Raw genomic sequence first — 17,055 nt, 5'->3', positions numbered from 1 at the left:
ACTACTCCAGTGGCAGTGATATATTCAGACCAGGTCATGCCACAGCCACGGGCAGAAGGCTCCTGTCTCGAGACTAGGTGCCATGGTGGGGGGGCATCGGGAACATTGAGTGATTTCCACTGTGGCAGCCAGTGAGAAAATACCAAATTTTCTAGCCCCTTTCTCGTTAATTCTGTGATTGGGTGTTTTACACGGTCTCCAGTGGTGGGGCAGCCTGGATATCACACAGTCTGCTGTCACACCCACATTGCAAAGGTACCCGGCACCGCCACCCCCTACCCACACCCCCACCCCACACCCCCCCACCCCACATCCCCTACCCACACCCCCACCCAGCACATCTTTTGGACTGTGGAAGGAAACCGGAGCACACAGAGGAAACCCATACAGACACGGTGAAAACGTGCAAACTCCACACAGACAGTGACCCAAGCCAGGAATCGAACCCGGGTCCCTCGCACTGTGAGGCAGCAGTGCCAACCACTGTGCCACCTGCCATCCATAACACTCAACAACAGTTTGCACAATTTCAAAATACACAAGCATATTTGAGTATCAGTGAACCCACATTTTATAAACCTTAACTGCGCATGCGGTGCCGATGTGTTGACTGTATTACCCGTTCTGTATATTTGTTCTGAGTGGTTCCTCATTGCACGGAAGCACTGAGGATGCTGTCTGATCAAGATCAGTTTCTACCTCAAGGGGGAGGTGGTGGCATAGTAATCCAGAAAGCAACGTCATTCTCTGGGAGTCCAGGTTCGAATCTCACTGTGGCAGATGGTGAAATTTGAATTCGATGAAACAATCTGGAATTAAAAAGTCTAATGAAACAATTGTCGTAAAAACCCATCTGGTTCACTCGCGTCCTTTTGGGAAGGAAATCAGCCGCCCTTACCCGGTCCAGTGTACATGTGACTCCAGAGGCACAGCAATGTCCTCAGGGTCGGGCAATAAATGCTGGCCCAGTTAGTGACACACACATCCCATGAATGAATAAAAAAAATAGATTCCAGCAGTTTTCCAATGACCGACGATAAACTAACTGATCTATTACTTTGCTACTTTCTGCCTTTCTCCCTTTTGGAACAGGGGCATTACATTTACCTTTTTCCGATCCACTGGAACCTTTTCAGAATCCAGGGAATTTTGGAATACGGGAAGCAATAATAATGAGTAACTACCCTGGAGGACAGCGTATATAGGAAGAACTAACGGAGGCTTGTGAGAAAGGTGTGTGATAATCACGGGTGATTTAAATCTACATATAGATGGGACAAATCAGATTGACAAAGGCAGCCTGGAAGAAGAGTTTATGGAGTGTTTTGGGAAGTTTCTTAGAGCAACATGCTTCAGAGCCAACCAGAGAGCAATCAATTCTTAACCTGGTAATGTGAAATGATGCAGCGCGATCTTGATCAATTGGGCCAGTGGGCTGACGAATGGCAGATGGAGTTTAATTTAGACAAATGCGAGGTAATGCATTTTGGTAGATTGAACCAGGGAAGGATTTACTCAGTTAATGGTAGGGCGTTGGGGAGAGTTACAGAACAAAGAGCTCGAGGGGTACATGTTCATAGCTCCTTGAAAGTGGAGTCACAGGTGGACAGAGTGGTGAAGAAGGCATTCGGCATGCTTGGTTTCATCGGTCAGAACATTGAATACAGGAGTTCGGACCTCTTGTTGAAGTTGTACAAGACATTGGTAAGGCCACACTTGGAATACTGTGTGCAATTCTGGTCACCCTATTATAGAAAGTATATTATTAAACTAGAAAGAGTGCAGAAAAGATTTACTAGGATGCTACTGAGATTTGATGGTTTGAGTAATAAGGAGAGGCTGAATAGACTGGGACTTTTTTCTCTGGAGCGTAGGAGGCTGAGGGATGACCTTATAGAGGTCTAAAAAATAATGAGGGGCATAGACAAGGTAGATAGTCAATATTTTTTCCCAAAGGTAGGGGAGTCTAAAACTAGAGGGCATAGGTTTAAGGTGAGAGGAGAGAGATACAAAAGTGTCCAGAGGGGCAATTGTTTCACACAGAGGGTGGTGAGTGGAACAAGCTGCCAAAGATAGTATTAGAGGCGGGTACAATTTTATCTTTTAAAAAGCATTTAGATAATTACATGGGTAGATGGGTATGGAGGGATATGGGCTAAATGCAGGCAATTGGGATTAGTTTAGGGGTTTTAAAAAGGGGGGCGGCATGGACAAGTTGGGCCAAAGGGCCTGTTTCCATGCTGTAAACCTCTATGACTCTATGACTCTATTAATTAATGATCAAAAAGTAAAGGCACCCCTCAGCAACGGTGACCATAATATGATTGAATTTCACATTCAGTTTGAGGGAGAGAAGAGTGGGTCCAAGACAAGTGTTTTAAACTTAAGAAAAGGCCATTTTAAGGGTATGAAGACAGAGTTGGCGAAAGTAAACTGGTAAATTAGATTAAGGAATAGGTGAGTAGAGATACTGTGGCAGAAATTAAAGGAGATACTTCACAGCACTCAGCAAAGGTATATTTCAGCGAGAAAGAAGGACTCTCATGGAAGGATACATCATTTGTGGCTGATTAAAGAAGTTAGGGATTCCTGTTTATGTTAGCTGCCAGTCTCTTTTCATACTCCCTCTTGTTTGCTTTTTCACTTCATCCTGAACATTCTATATTCAGCCTGATTCTTCAATGTATTTTCTACCTGATACTGAAATATGTCATGAGAGGTTATTTGGAATGAGGCAGTGCAGTGATTATTTTAATAATCTAGAAAATAGCTGACATAATAATCCCACCTGAGTCCAAAGATTTGACATTTTATCTGTTGGTACGTCTTCTCCAAACTGCTCAATGGTGATACCTTGTTCAATGTGAAGTTGTGTCAGGTACTGCAGGCTATCATTATTCTGGTGACCTAGACTGTCTGCAGAACTTATCAGTCCAGAGATCTGAACCCTCTTTGAAGGATGGAGCGCTTCACCTGGACTCAGCAGCCACCTGATTATGTCTCTTAACGACGTCTGTCCTCTGTGAATGTTACAATAAGTTTAACACTGAAATCCATTATCACCAGCAGTGAAGGGCAAAGGGAAGCTAGAAAGATTGGGCAAAACATCAGACATTTGCACCTTGTTTGCACTGTGAAAAGCCACACTGCTCTGCAATTGGGCCCGATAACCACTTTGGACACTCAACAGCTTACTCCAAGCATGCAAGAAACAGCCATCTTCAATAATGAGGGGCCACCAACAATGACAACATTCCCTCAGGGGTCATTTATTTCTTGAGACAATTACTACAACTATGTATTTATCTTTACAGAATTTGTATTACTGCAAATTATCGATAACATGAACTAAGCTAATTATTAAGAGGTGGATCTGGCTAAAAATTAAAGTAGTATTGCTCTCAGGGAATAGTTCAAGCCGTATTATTAGTACGCAATCAAAATCAACATAGCATTAATTTTCACTCATCTTTACATTTCCAAATTCAGAGATATGGGGACACTTTATGGATACTGGTGTGACGTGCTGTGGACAAGATAGAGTGAAGAGAAGTGATTGAGAGAATCCTTTACATGAGATTTGCTGTAGTGATTGAAAAATGAAATACTGGTTTGTAATAAAGATTAGTATGTATTCAACATGTTAAAGTATCTGAATCTTATGTCTATCACTGATAGAATGGCCAACACACTGTGATATCAATGAGCTGATTCCTTCTTATGCAGTCAGCTCCTTCAGGTACCAGGGTGTGATTTCTCACATGTTCCAGTCCACAAGTTATGGAGAATATGTTGTGAGGACAGTTAATTATATCCATTTCCTCAGTCACGAACTGAGTCACTTCCAACAATATTCAAAAGTAGATGAACACACTATTTTTCAGGAATGAGACATGTCTTGCTTTGGAATTGAAATGTGATAACCCTGTTTCCCCTTGTTAATATTTCATCTAACGTTAATCTGGCCTTGGCCATGGAACCAGGTTGGTTAAGAAGGTTAAGGCTCATGGGATACAAGGAGAGGTGACTAGATGGGTAGAAAACTGGCTTGGCCACAGGACACAGAGGATAACAGTCGAAGGGTCTTTTTCCGGCTGGAGGTCTGTGACCAGAGGTGTTCCGCAGGGCTCTGTACTGGGACCTCTGCTATTTGTGATATATATAAATGATTTGGAAGAAGGTGTAACTGGTGTTATCAGCAAGTTTGCGGATGACACGAAGATGGCTCGACTTGCGGATAGCGATGAACATTGTCGGACAAAACAGCAGGATATAGATAGGCTGGAAAATTGGGCGGAGAAATGGCAGATGGAATTTAATCCAGATAAATGCGAAGTGGTGCATTTTGGACGAACTAATGTAGGGGGGAGTTATACAATAAATGGCAGAGCCATCAAGAGTATAGAAACAGAGAGGGACCCAGGTGTGCAAGTCCACAAATCCTTGAAGGTGGCAACACAGGTGGAGAAGGTGGTGAAGAAGGCATATGGTATGCTTGCCTTTATAGGACGGGGTATAGAGTATAAAAGCTGGAGTCTGATGTTGCAGCTGTATAGAACGCTGGTTAGGCCACATTTGGAGTACTGCATCCAGTTCTGGTCGCCGCACTACCAGAAGGACGTGGAGGCTTTAGAGAGAGTGCAGAGAAGGTTTACCAGGATGTTGCCTGGTATGGAGGGTCTTAGCTATGAGGAGAGATTGGGTAAACTGGGCTTGTTCTCCCTGGAAAGACAGAGAATGAGGGGAGACCTAATAGAGGTGTACAAAATTATGAAGGATACAGATAGGGTGAACAATGGGAAGCTATTTCCCAGGTCGGAGGTGACGATCACGAGGGGTCAGGGGCTCAAGGTGAGAGGGGCGAGGTATAACTCAGATATCAGAGGGACGTTTTTTACACAGAGAGTGGTGGGGGCCTGGAATGCATTGCCAAGTAGGGTGGTGGAGGCAGACACGCTGGCATTGTTTAAGACTTACCTGGATAGTCACATGAGCAGTCTGGGAATGGAGGGATACAAACGAATGGTCTAGTTGGACCAATGAGCGGCACAGGCTTGGAGGGCCGAAGGGCCTGTTTCCTGTGCTGTGCTGTTCTTTGTTCTTTGTTCTTTATTGTTTAAGTTCTTGAGCAGTGGAAGACAATTGAGGGTGACCACTTCATACCAGCACTGTTGGAACAGTATTTGGAATGCAAAGTATCAGGATTAAAACTCTCATCACAAAATTAAAATAACGTGGAGTCATGAGACAATGTGAACCAACAAAAATTCTCTAATATCTCCTGTTTGTGCTCAACCCAATGAAGAAGCGAATGTGGCCATTTAGATGAATTCATTCAGATCAAGGTAACAAACTGGCACCATATAAACAATGTTTAATGTAATTTCAAAAGATATGTGTTGGATAAACCACATTTGTTGTGTATTTGTAATATCCTTGGCCTGGTGGTAACAGAATATTCAGAGAGGTAAGGGAGTGCTAACTTTATTCGGAAGCAACTTATTGTAGCTTCACCTCGTCATGAAATTCAACAAGATCACAAGATAATGCATCACTTCCTGGGATGATGTATTCTTTCTCATTCCCAGATCAGTTAGAATTAACCCTTTATATGACGGTATTCAGTAACATTTGTGTATTTAGGTATTTACCTAGCTGGTTGTCTTTGTGACACTTGTTATGCTTAGGGCATTGTTAGTTTAGGGAACTGGTACATCTAGTACCAAACTGAGGTTGTGAAATAGAACTAATAAACAAGGCAGCTAGTGATAGTTGTTGTTCTGGTTTAGAACATTTCATTACACTAAAGGCAAGGTATAAATGCAGATTATTGGTGTTGACACACAGCCTAAAGGACATTAAGGGTTTATCTTGTCTCACAGCAGGGCACATTGGTTTATATTGACACCTCAGGGGATGTGTAGATTGTATTTGACACCACCACAGGCAGGCACCAGCCTGACCAGAAAAGCCTCATTCTGGGTAAACTGTTGCAAGTCTATTTGTACAATACAGGATTCTGCAGAGACAACTAGGTGATGATCAGAATGGTCCCAAACAGTTTGAATATCTGTTTTTTAATCGTACTATTTTTTCTCTTCACTCTCATCTTGAAGGCAGCACTCAATGAAGATCCATTCCCATCTGTTCCCTCATTCCAATAGCCCACCTCCAATGGTTATTTAATCATCATTGTCAAGTTCTATTCTGATTTTCACACACTGGGGTCACTGGATAGTCAGCTGAAGTTATAGCCAACGCTCCTCCCTTAATCCAAGGATATTGGAGCCAGCTCTTCAGTGTCCCGGCTGAGATTAATTCACTTGCTGGAGTCAATCCCGTGACCTTTCTGATTGATATGATTCAGGAATTTTCTGGGAAAGTGCGTAAAGCCAGGCTTAGATCTTAATCTTAAACGCAATAAAGATTACAGAACAGTCCAAAATATAGAACATAGAACAGTACAGCACAGGAACAGGCCCTTCGGCCCACGATGCTGTGCTGAACATGAAGCCAAATTAAACCAATCCCTTCTGCCTGCCCTTGGTCCATATCCCTCTGGAGATTCCTTGCATATTCACGTACTTATCTAAAAGCCCCGTAAATGCCCCTGTCGTATCTGCCTGCACATGGTAATATTTACATGTAGAAATACTAGTCTTACAGGCAAATATTTGGTGAATCCGTGACACATTTCAAACTTCAATGCAGCTTTCAGGCCAGCCCAGCCACAACATAAATTATCTCCAAGTTAGGAACATGGAATCAGGAGAAGGCGACTCAGCCCCATAACCCTATTGTGCCAATCAGTTAGATCAGACCTGGTCTGAATCTGATCCAATTTACCTGTCTTGGTTCCAAAAGCCTTGTCCAATAAAAATCTATAAATCTCAGTTTTGAAATGTTCAATGGCCCTTGCCACCATAGCTGCATGGAGGATGGAGCCCCAGGTCCCCATCGCTCTCTATATGAAGGAGTGCTTCTTTGATATCACCCCTGACCAAGTTAACTTGAAATTTAAGATTCTCATAGAATCATAGAAACCCTACAGTGCAGAAAGAGGCCATTTGGCCCATCGAGTCTGCACCGACCACAATCCCACCCAGGCCCTACCCCGATATTCCTACATATTTACTGCTAATCCCTCTAACCTACACATCTCAGGACACTAAGGGGCAATTTTTTAGCATGGCCAATCAACCTAACCTGCACGTCTTTGGACTGTGGGAGGAAACCGGAGCACCCGGAGGAAACCCACGCAGACATGAGGAGAATGTGCAAACTCCACACAGACAGTGACCCAAGCCGGGAATTGAACCCAGGTCCCTGGAGCTGTGAAGCAGCAGTGCTAACCACTGTGTCACCGTGCCGCCCACTGTGCTACCGTGCCGCCCACTGTGCTACCGTGCCGCCCACTGTGCTACCGTGCCGCCCACTGTGCTACCGTGCCGCCCACTGTGCTACCGTGCCGCCCACTGTGCTACCGTGCCGCCCACTGTGCTACCGTGCCGCCCACTGTGTCACCGTGCCGCCCACTGTGTCACCGTGCCGCCCACTGTGTCACCGTGCCGCCCACTGTGCTACCGTGCCGCCCACTGTGCTACCGTGCCGCCCACTGTGTCACCGTGCCGCCCACTGTGTCACCGTGCCGCCCACTGTGTCACCGTGCCGCCCACTGTGTCACCGTGCCGCCCACTGTGCTACCGTGCCGCCCACTGTGTCACCGTGCCGCCCACTGTGCTACCGTGCCGCCCACTGTGTCACCGTGCCGCCCACTGTGTCACCGTGCCGCCCACTGTGTCACCGTGCCGCCCACTGTGCTACCGTGCCGCCCACTGTGCTACCGTGCCGCCCACGGTAGATAAACTGTTTGTTTATCCTGGACTCCTCATCAGGGGAATTGATTTCTTTTTTTCACCTGCGCCCCCCCCCCCCCCCCCCCCCCCCCGCCCCGTCCCATCGCGTCCGCACCAGTCAAAGACAAACTACCGAATTATTCTAATCCCATTTTCAAGCACTTGGTCCGCAGCATTGTGTGCCTTGGCATCACAAGTGTACATCTAAATATTCTTAAATGTTGTGAGCTTCTCTGCCTTCACCACCCTTCAGGCAGCAAGTTCTCTGCATTAAAATGATTAACAACAGGGGCAAATATTTCCTGATTCTTCACATGAAGAAGGAGCCTGAGACTCCGAAAGTTCGTAATTCCAAACAAACCTGTTGGACTTTAACCTGGTGTTGTGAGACTTCTTATCATGATTCTTCATGACATCAAAATCCATCTCTTTTATGAACCTCAGCTTCATCTTTGGTCAACCACTTTCTCGAGTTGTTGTATGTTAGTATCATCATAGCTAACTTCGAGGAAGCAAAGTCTCTGTCTTCAGTATGTTCGGGCTTAGTTGGTTAATGAAATGTCCATTTTAAGTTTTAAGAAGGAACTTAAGAGGGAAATTAGAAGAGCAAGAAGGGGTCATGAGAAGGCCTTGGCAGACAGGATAAAGGAAAACCCCAAGGCATTCTACAAGTATGTTAAGAGCAAGAGGATAAGATGTGAAGGAGTAGGACCTATCAAATGTGACGGTGGGAAAGTCTGTATAGAACCAGTAGAAATGGCAGAGGTACTCAATGAATACTTTGCTTCAGTATTCACAGTGGAAAAAGATCTTGGTAGTTGCAGTGCAGACTTGCAGTGGACTGAGAAGATTGAGCATGTGGACATTAGGAAAGAGGATGTGTTGGAGCTTTTGAAAAGCATCAAGTTAGATAAATCGCCGGGACCGGATGGGATGTACCTCAGGTTACTGTGGGAGGTGAGGGAAGAAATTGCTGAGCCTCTGGCGTTGAACTTTGCGTCATCAATGGAGACGGGAGAGGTTCCATAGGATTGGAGGATTGCGAATGTGGTTCCGTTATTCAAGAAAGGGAGAAGAGATAGCCCAGGAAATTATAGACCAGTGAGTCTAACCTCAGTGGTTTGTAAGTTGATGGAGAAGATCCTGAGAGGCAGGATTTATGAACATCTGGAGAGGAATAGTATGATCAGAAATAGCCAGCACGGCTTTGTCCAAGGCAGATCCAAGTTTGATAAGGTCCCCCATGGTCGGCTTATGATGAAAGTAAGGAGGTGTGGGATAGAGGGAAAGTTGACCGATTGGATAGGTAGCTGGCTATCTGATCGAAGACAGAGGGTGGTGGTGGATGGAAAATTTTCAGACTGGAAGCAGGTTGCTAGCAGAGTGCCACAGGGATCAGTGCTTGGTCCTCTGCTGTTTGTGATTTTTATTAATGGCTTAGAGGAGGGGGCTGAAGGGTGGATCAGTAAATTTGCTGATGACACCAAGATAGGTGGAATAGTGGATGAGGTGGAGGGCTGTTGTAGACTGCAAAGATACATAGATAGGATGCCAAGCTGGGCTGAAAAATGGCAGATGGAGTTTAACCCTGATAAATGTGAAGTGATTCATTTTGGTAGGACAAATTTAAATGTGGATTACAGGGTCAAAGGTAGGTTCTGAAGACTGTGGAGGAACAGAGAGATCTTGGGGTCCATATCCACAGATCTCTGAAGGTTGCCACTCAAGTGGATAGAGCTGTGAAGAAGGCGCATAGTATGTTAGCTTTTATTAACAGGGAGTTGGAGTTTAAGAGCCGTGGGGTTATGCTGCAACTGTACAGGACCTCGGTGAGACCACATTTGGAATATTGTGTGCCGTTCTGGTCACCTCACTATAAGAAGGATGTGGAAGCACTGGAAAGAGTGCAAAGGACATTTACCAGGATGCTGCCTGGTTTGGAGGGTAGGTTTTATGAGGAAAGGTTGAGGGAGCTAGGGCTGTTCTCTCTGGAGCGGAGGAGGCTGAGGGGAGACTTAATAGAGGTTTATAAAATGATGAAGGGGATAGATAGAGTGAACGTTCAAAGACTTTTTCCTCGGGTGGATGGAGCTATTACAAGGGGGCATAACTGTAGGGTTCATGGTGGGAGACATAGGAGGGATGTCCGAGGTAGGTTCTTTACTCAGAGAGTGGTTGGGGTGTGGAATGGACTGCCTGCAGTGATAGTGGAGTCAGACACTTTAGGAACAGTTAAGTGGTTGTTGGATAGGCACATGGAGCACACCAGGATGATAGGGAGTGGGATAGCTTGATCCTGGTTTCAGATAAAGCTCGGCACAACATCGTGGGCCGAAGGGCCTGTTCTGTGCTGCACTGTTCTATGTCTATGTTCTCTGTAGATCATGTCTTACGAGCCTAATTGAATTTTTTGAAGATGTAACTAGACACATAGATGAGGGAAGAGCAGTAGATGTAGTTTATATGGATTTCAGCAAGGCATTTGATCAGGTGCCCCATGCAAGGCTCATTGAGAAAGTGAAGGGGCATGGGATACAAGGGGACATTGCTTTGTGGATTCAGAACTGGCTTGCCCACAGAAGGCAAAGAGTGGTTGTAGATGGGTCTTTTTCAGCATGGAGGTCGGTCACCAGTGGAGTGCCCCAGGGATCTGTTCTGGGACCCTTGCTCTTTGTGATTTTTATAAATGACCTGGATGAGGAAGTGGATGGATGGGTTGGCAAGTTTGCTGATGACACAAAGGTTGGTGGGGTTGTGGATAGTCTGGAGGGATGTCAGAAGTTACAGAGGGACATAGATAGGATGCAAGACTGGGCGGACAAGTGGCAGATGGACTTCAACCCAGACAAGTACTTACCTGGGGGGAGGGCTTTCATTGTTGCACTGGAGCAGGAGAGAGACAGGAGAGCTGGTGGATACAGTGATACAGAGCTAAGGGTAAGGGAGCTACTTTAAATATCTATTTTTTAGCAGGGTTTTAGTTATTTAAGAGTGTAAGAGTAACCCGGAAGTAGCCCGGGCGCGGGGTCACGTGGGCGGACATTTTGTAGTTTTTTAAGCACGCGAAGTATAAAAGGGAGGCCGCAGTGTACAGCGGGCAGCGTCAGGAACGGGCAGGGGAGTGAGTGGGAAGCAGAGTGAAAGCTGTAAGGGCTTTGGCTCACAGGGCTTCGGGGGGAAAGGGCGAGCAGGGGTGAGTTTCTTTTTTTTTAAATTTCTAATTTACTTTTCTCTGTGTACCTTGGTAGAAAGGGTGAAATATGAGTGTTCAGCCAGTGTGTTGTTCGCAGTGCAGTATGTGGGAGGTCCTGGAGGCACCTGGCCTCCCGGACATCCACATCTGTGAGGGGTGTGTCGAGCTGCGGTTCCTGAGGGACCGTGTTAGGGAGCTGGAACAACAGCTCGAGGATCTTAGGCTGTTAAGGGAGAATGAGGTGGTGATAGACAAGAGCTTTCATCAGGTGGTCACACCAGGGCCACGGGAGGAGGCCAAGTGGGTGACGGCCAGGAAGGGTAAAGCTCGGGTGATTGAGAGCACCCCGGTGGATGTGCCCCTACACAACAAGTACTCCTGCCTGTGTACTGCTGGGGGGGACAGCCCGCCTCGGGGAAGCAGCAGTGGCCGTGTCTCCGGGGTGGAGTCCGGCCCTGTAACTCAGAGGGCTAAGGAAAAGAGGAGGAAGGCAGTATTAATCGGGGACTCAACAGTCAGGGGGACGGACAGACGATTTTGCGGAGGCAGGCAGGAGTCTCGGATGGTGGCCTGCCTCCCTGGGGCTGGGATCCAGGATGTCGCTGGGCGAGTCCCAGAAATCCTGAGGTGGGACGGAGAGGAGCCAGAGGTAGCGGTACATATTGGTACCGCTGATGTGGGTAGGAAGGGGTCATGAAAAGAGAGTATAGGGAATTAGGGAGACAGCTGAGAAGGAGGAAAGCAAAGGTAGTAATCTCAGGATTGCTGCCTGTGCCACGGGAAGGTGAGGACAGGAATGGAGTGAGGTGGAGGATGAATGTGTGGCTGAGGGACTGGTGCAGGGGGCAGGGATTCAGGTTCCTGGACCATTGGGACCTCTTCAGGGGCAGGTGTGACCTGTACACAAAAAACGGATGGCACTTGAATCCCAGGGGGACCAATATCCTGGCAGGAAGGTTGGCTAAGGCTACTGGGGAGAGTTTAAACTAGATAGGTTGGGGGGAGGGGATCAAAATGAGGTGACTGAGAGTGAGGAAGGTAGCTCGCAAACAGAGAAGGGTTATAGGCAGTGCAAGAGGGCGGATGGACAGGGAATAGAGAAGGGGAGAGCTCAGACCAAAGGATTGAGATGTGTTTACTTTAATGCCAGGAGTATAGTGAATAAAGGGGATGAGCTCAGAGCGTGGATCGATGCCTGGAAGTATGATGTGGTGGCCATTACGGAGACTTGGATGTCTCAGGGACAGGACTGGATACTCCAGGTGCCGGGATTCAGATGTTTCAGGAAGGACAGGGAGGGAGGCAAGAGAGGGGGTGGAGTGGCACTGCTGATCAGGGATAGTGTCACAGCTGTAGAGAAGGTGTATGCTGTGGAGGGATTGTCCACCGAGTCTCTGTGGGTGGAAGTTCAGAGTGGGAAGGGGCCGGTCACTTTGCTGGGAGTTTTCTATAGGCCGCCCAATAGTGACAGGGAGGTAGAGGAGCAGATAGGGAAACAGATCCTGGAGAGATGCAGTAATAACAGAGTTGTTGTGATGGGAGGCTTTAATTTCCCAAACATAGATTGGAATATCCTAAGGGTAAGGGGATTGGATGGGGAAGAGTTTGTTAGGTGTGTTCAGGAGGGTTTCCTGGCACAGCATGTGGACAAGCCTACAAGAGGAGAGGCTGTACTTGATCTGATACTGACCAATGAACCTGGACAGATGTCAGATCTCTCAGAGAGAGAGCATCTTGGGGATAGCGATCATAACTCTTATCTCCTTTAGGCTTGCATTGGAAAAAGAGAGGATCAGGCAAGCTAGGAAAGTGTTTATATGGAGTAAGGGGAAATATGAAGACATTAGACAGCAAATTAGAGGAGTAAATTGGAAGGAGGTATTCTCGGGGAAATGTACTGAAGAGAGGTAGCAGTTTTTCAAGGAATGTCTGTCTCGAGTTCTACAGGACAACGTTCCGAGCAGACAGGGAGGTGTTGGTCGGTTAAAGGAACCGTGGTGCACGAAAGCTGTGCGGGACCTAGTCGAGAAGAAAAGGAAAGCGTACAAAAGGCTCAGAGAGCTTGGCGAAGATAGGGATTTAGAAGAGTATACGGCTTGTAGGAAGGGACTAAAGAAGGAAATTAGGAGAGCCAGAAGGGGTCACGAGAAGGCCCCGGCAGGTAGGATTAAGGAAAACCCTAAGGCGTTCTATAAATATGTGAAGAGTAAAAGGATGAGACGTGAAGGAATAGGGCTTATAAAAGGTGAAGGCGGGAAAGTCTGTACGGAACCAGTAGAAATGGCAGAGGTGCTCAATGAGTATTTTGCCTCGGTTTTCACAGAGGAGAAAGACCTGGGTGGATGTACTGCGGGCGTGCGGTGGACTGAAAGGATTGAGTATATGGACTTTAAGAAAGAGGTTGTGCTGGAATCTTTGAATAGCATCAAGATAGATAAGTCGCCAGGTCCGGATGGGATGTACCCCAGGTTACTGTGGGAGGCGAGGGAAGAGATTGCAGAGCCTCTGGCGATGATCTTTGCGTCGTCGATGGAGACGGGAGAGGTGCTGGAGGATTGGAGGATTGCAGATGTGGTTCCTATTTTCAAGAAGGGGAATAGGGATAGCCCAGGTAATTACCGACCGGTGAGTCTAACCTCAGTGGTTGGTAAACTGATGGAGAAGATCCTGAGGGACAGGATATATGAGCATTTAGAGAGGTTTAGTATGCTCAAGAATACTCTGCATGGCTTTGTCAAGGGCAGATCGTGCCTTACGAGCCTGGTGGAGTTCTTCGAAAATGTGACCAAACACATTGACGAAGGAAAAGCGGTAGATGTGGTTTATATGGATTTTAGCAAGGCATTCTAGAAAATGGTCCCCCATGCAAGGCTTCTAGAAAAAGTGAGAGGGCATGGGATCCAAGGGACTGCTGCCCTGTGGATCCAGAACTGGCTTGCCCAAAGGATGCAGAGAGTGGGTATAGATGGGTCTTTTTCTAAATGGAGGTCGGTCACCAGTGGTGTGCCCCAGGGATCTGTTCTGGGACCCTTGCTGTTTGTCATTTTCAGAAATGACCTGGATGAGGAAGCGGAGGGATGGGTTGGTAAGTTTGCCGACGACACGAAGGTTGGTGGGGTTGTGGATAGTCTGGAGGGATGTCAGAAGTTACAAAGGGACATAAATAGGATGCAAGACTGGGCGGACAAGTGGCAGATGGACTTCAACCCAAATAAATGCGTAGTGGTCCATTTTGGTAGGTCAAATGGGATGAAGGAGTATAATATAAAGGGAAAGCCTCTTAGTACTGTAGAGGATCAGAAGGACCTTGGGGTCCAGGTCCATAGGACTCTAAAATCGGCCCCGCAGGTGGAGGAGGTGGTTAAGAAGGTGTATGGTGTGCTGGCCTTTATCAATCGAGGGATTGAGTTTAGGAGTCGGGAGATAATGATGCAGCTATATAAGACCCTCGTCAGACCCCACTTGGAGTAGTGTGCTCAGTTCTGGTCGCCTCACTATCGGAAGGATGTTGAAAAGATTGAAATGGTGCAGAGGAGATTTACAAGGATGTTGCCTGGATTGAGTGGCATGCCTTATGAGGTTAGGCTGAGGGAGCTCGGTCTTTTCTCCTTGGAGAGACGAAGGATGAGAGGAGACCTAATAGAGGTGTATAAGATGTTGAGAGGCATAGATCGGGTGGACTCTCTGAGGCTTTTTCCCAGGGTGGAAATGTCTGCTACGAGAGAACACAGGTTTAAGGTGCTGGGGGGTAGGTACAGGGGAGATGTTAGGGGTAAGTTTTTCACACAGAGGGTGGTGGGCGAGTGGAATCGGCTGCCGTCATTGGTGATGGAGGCGAACTCAATAGGGTCTTTTAAGAGACTCCTGGATGAGTACATGGAGCTTAATAGGATGGAGGGTTATAGGTGGTCTACAAGGTGGGGATGTGTTCGGCACAACTTGTGGGCCGAAGGGCCTGTTTGTGCTGTGGCTTTTCTATGTTTCTATGTTTCTAAGTGCGTGGTGGTTCATTTTGGCAGGTCGAAAAGGATGAAAGAATATAATATTAAGGGTAAGACGCTTGGCAGTGTGGAAGATCAAAAGGATCTTGGGGTCCGGGTTCATAGGACGCTCAAAGCAGTGTCGCAGGTGGGGGCTGTGGTTAAGAAGGCGTATGGAATACTGGCCTTCATCAATAGAGGAATTGAGTTTAGAAATCGGGAGATAATGCTGCAGCTGTACATAGAACATAGAACAGTACAACACAGAACAGGCCCTTCGGCCCACGATGTTGTGCCGAGCTTTATCTGAAACCAAGATCAAGCTATCCCACTCCCTATCATCCTGGTGTGCTCCATGTGCCTATCCAACAACCACTTAACTGTTCCTAAAGTGTCTGACTCCACTATCACTGCAGGCAGTCCATTCCACACCCCAACCACTCTCTGCATAAAGAACCTACCTCTGATATCCTTCCTATATCTCCCACCATGAACCCTATAGTTATGCCCCCTTGTAATAGCTCCATCCACCCGAGGAAATAGTCTTTGAACGTTCACTCTATCTATCCCCTTCATCATTTTATAAACCTCTATTAAGTCTCCCCTCAGCCTCCTCCGCTCCAGAGAGAACAGCCCTAGCTCCCTCAACCTTTCCTCATAAAACCTACCCTCCAAACCAGGCAGCATCCTGGTAAATCTCCTCTGCACTCTTTCCAGCGCTTCCACATCCTTCTTATAGTGAGGTGACCAGAACTGCACACAATATTCCAAATGTGGTCTCACCAAGGTCCTGTACAGTTGCAGCTGTGAAGAAGGCCTATAGTGTGTGAGCTTTTATTAACAGGGGGTTGGAGTTTAAGAGCCGTGGGGTTATGCTCTATCCACTTGAGTGGCAACCTTCAGAGATCTGTGGATATGGACTCCAAGATCTCTCTGTTCCTCCACAGTCTTCAGAACCCTACCTTTGACCCTGTAATCCACATTTAAATTAGTCCTACCAAAATGAATCACCTCACATTTATGAGGGCTAAACTCCATTTGCCATTTTTCAGCCCAGCTTTGCATCCTATCTATGTCTCTTTGCAGCCTACAACAGCCCTCCACCTCATCCACTACTCCACCAATCTTGGTGCCATCAGCAAATTTACTGATCCACCCTTCAGCCCCCTCCTCTAAGTCATTAATAAAAATCACAAAGAGCAGAGGACCAAGCACTGATCCCTGTGGCACTCCGCTAGCAACTTGCCTCCAATCCGAAAATGTTCCATCCACCACCACCCTCTGTCTTCGATCAGATAGCCAGTTACCTATCCAATCGGCCAACTTTCCCTCTATCCCACACCTCCTTACTTTCATCATAAGCCGACCATGGGGGACCTTATCAAACGCCTTACTAAAATCCATGTATATGACATCAACTACCCTACCTTCATCAACACACTTAGTTACCTCCTCAAAAAATTCTATCAAATTTGTGAGGCACGACTTGCCCTTCACGAATCCGTGCTGACTATCCCGGATTAATCCGCATCTTTCTAAATGGTCGTAAATCCCATCCCTAAGGACCTTTTCCATCAATTTACCAACCTGTATAGGACCCTGGTCAGACCCCACCTGGAGTACTGTGCCCAGTTCTGATCGCCTCATTACAGAAAGGATGTGGAAGCCATAGAAAAGGTGCAGAGGAGTTTTTCAAGGATGTTGCCTGGATTAGGTGGTATGCCTTATGAGGATAGGTTGAGAGAGCTCGGTCTTTTCTCCTTGGAGAGGCGAAGGATGAGAGGTGACCTGATAGAGGTGTATAAGATGTTGAGGGGTATTGATAGAGTGGATTCTCAGAGGCTTTTACCCAGGGCTGAAATGGTTGCCACAAGAGGTCACAGGTTAAGGGTGCTGGGGAGTAGGTACAGAGGAGATGTTAGGGGTAAGTTTTTCACTCAGAGGGTGGTGGGTGCGTGGAATCGGCTGCCGGTAGTGGTGGTGGAGGCGGATTCGATAGGGTCTTTTAAGAGACTTTTGGATACGT

Source organism: Mustelus asterias, chromosome 18 (assembly GCF_964213995.1).
Source record: "Mustelus asterias chromosome 18, sMusAst1.hap1.1, whole genome shotgun sequence".
Lineage (NCBI taxonomy): Eukaryota > Metazoa > Chordata > Chondrichthyes > Carcharhiniformes > Triakidae > Mustelus > Mustelus asterias.
The sequence above is the reverse complement of the archived record's forward strand: the minus strand, read 5'-3'. Positions refer to the sequence as shown.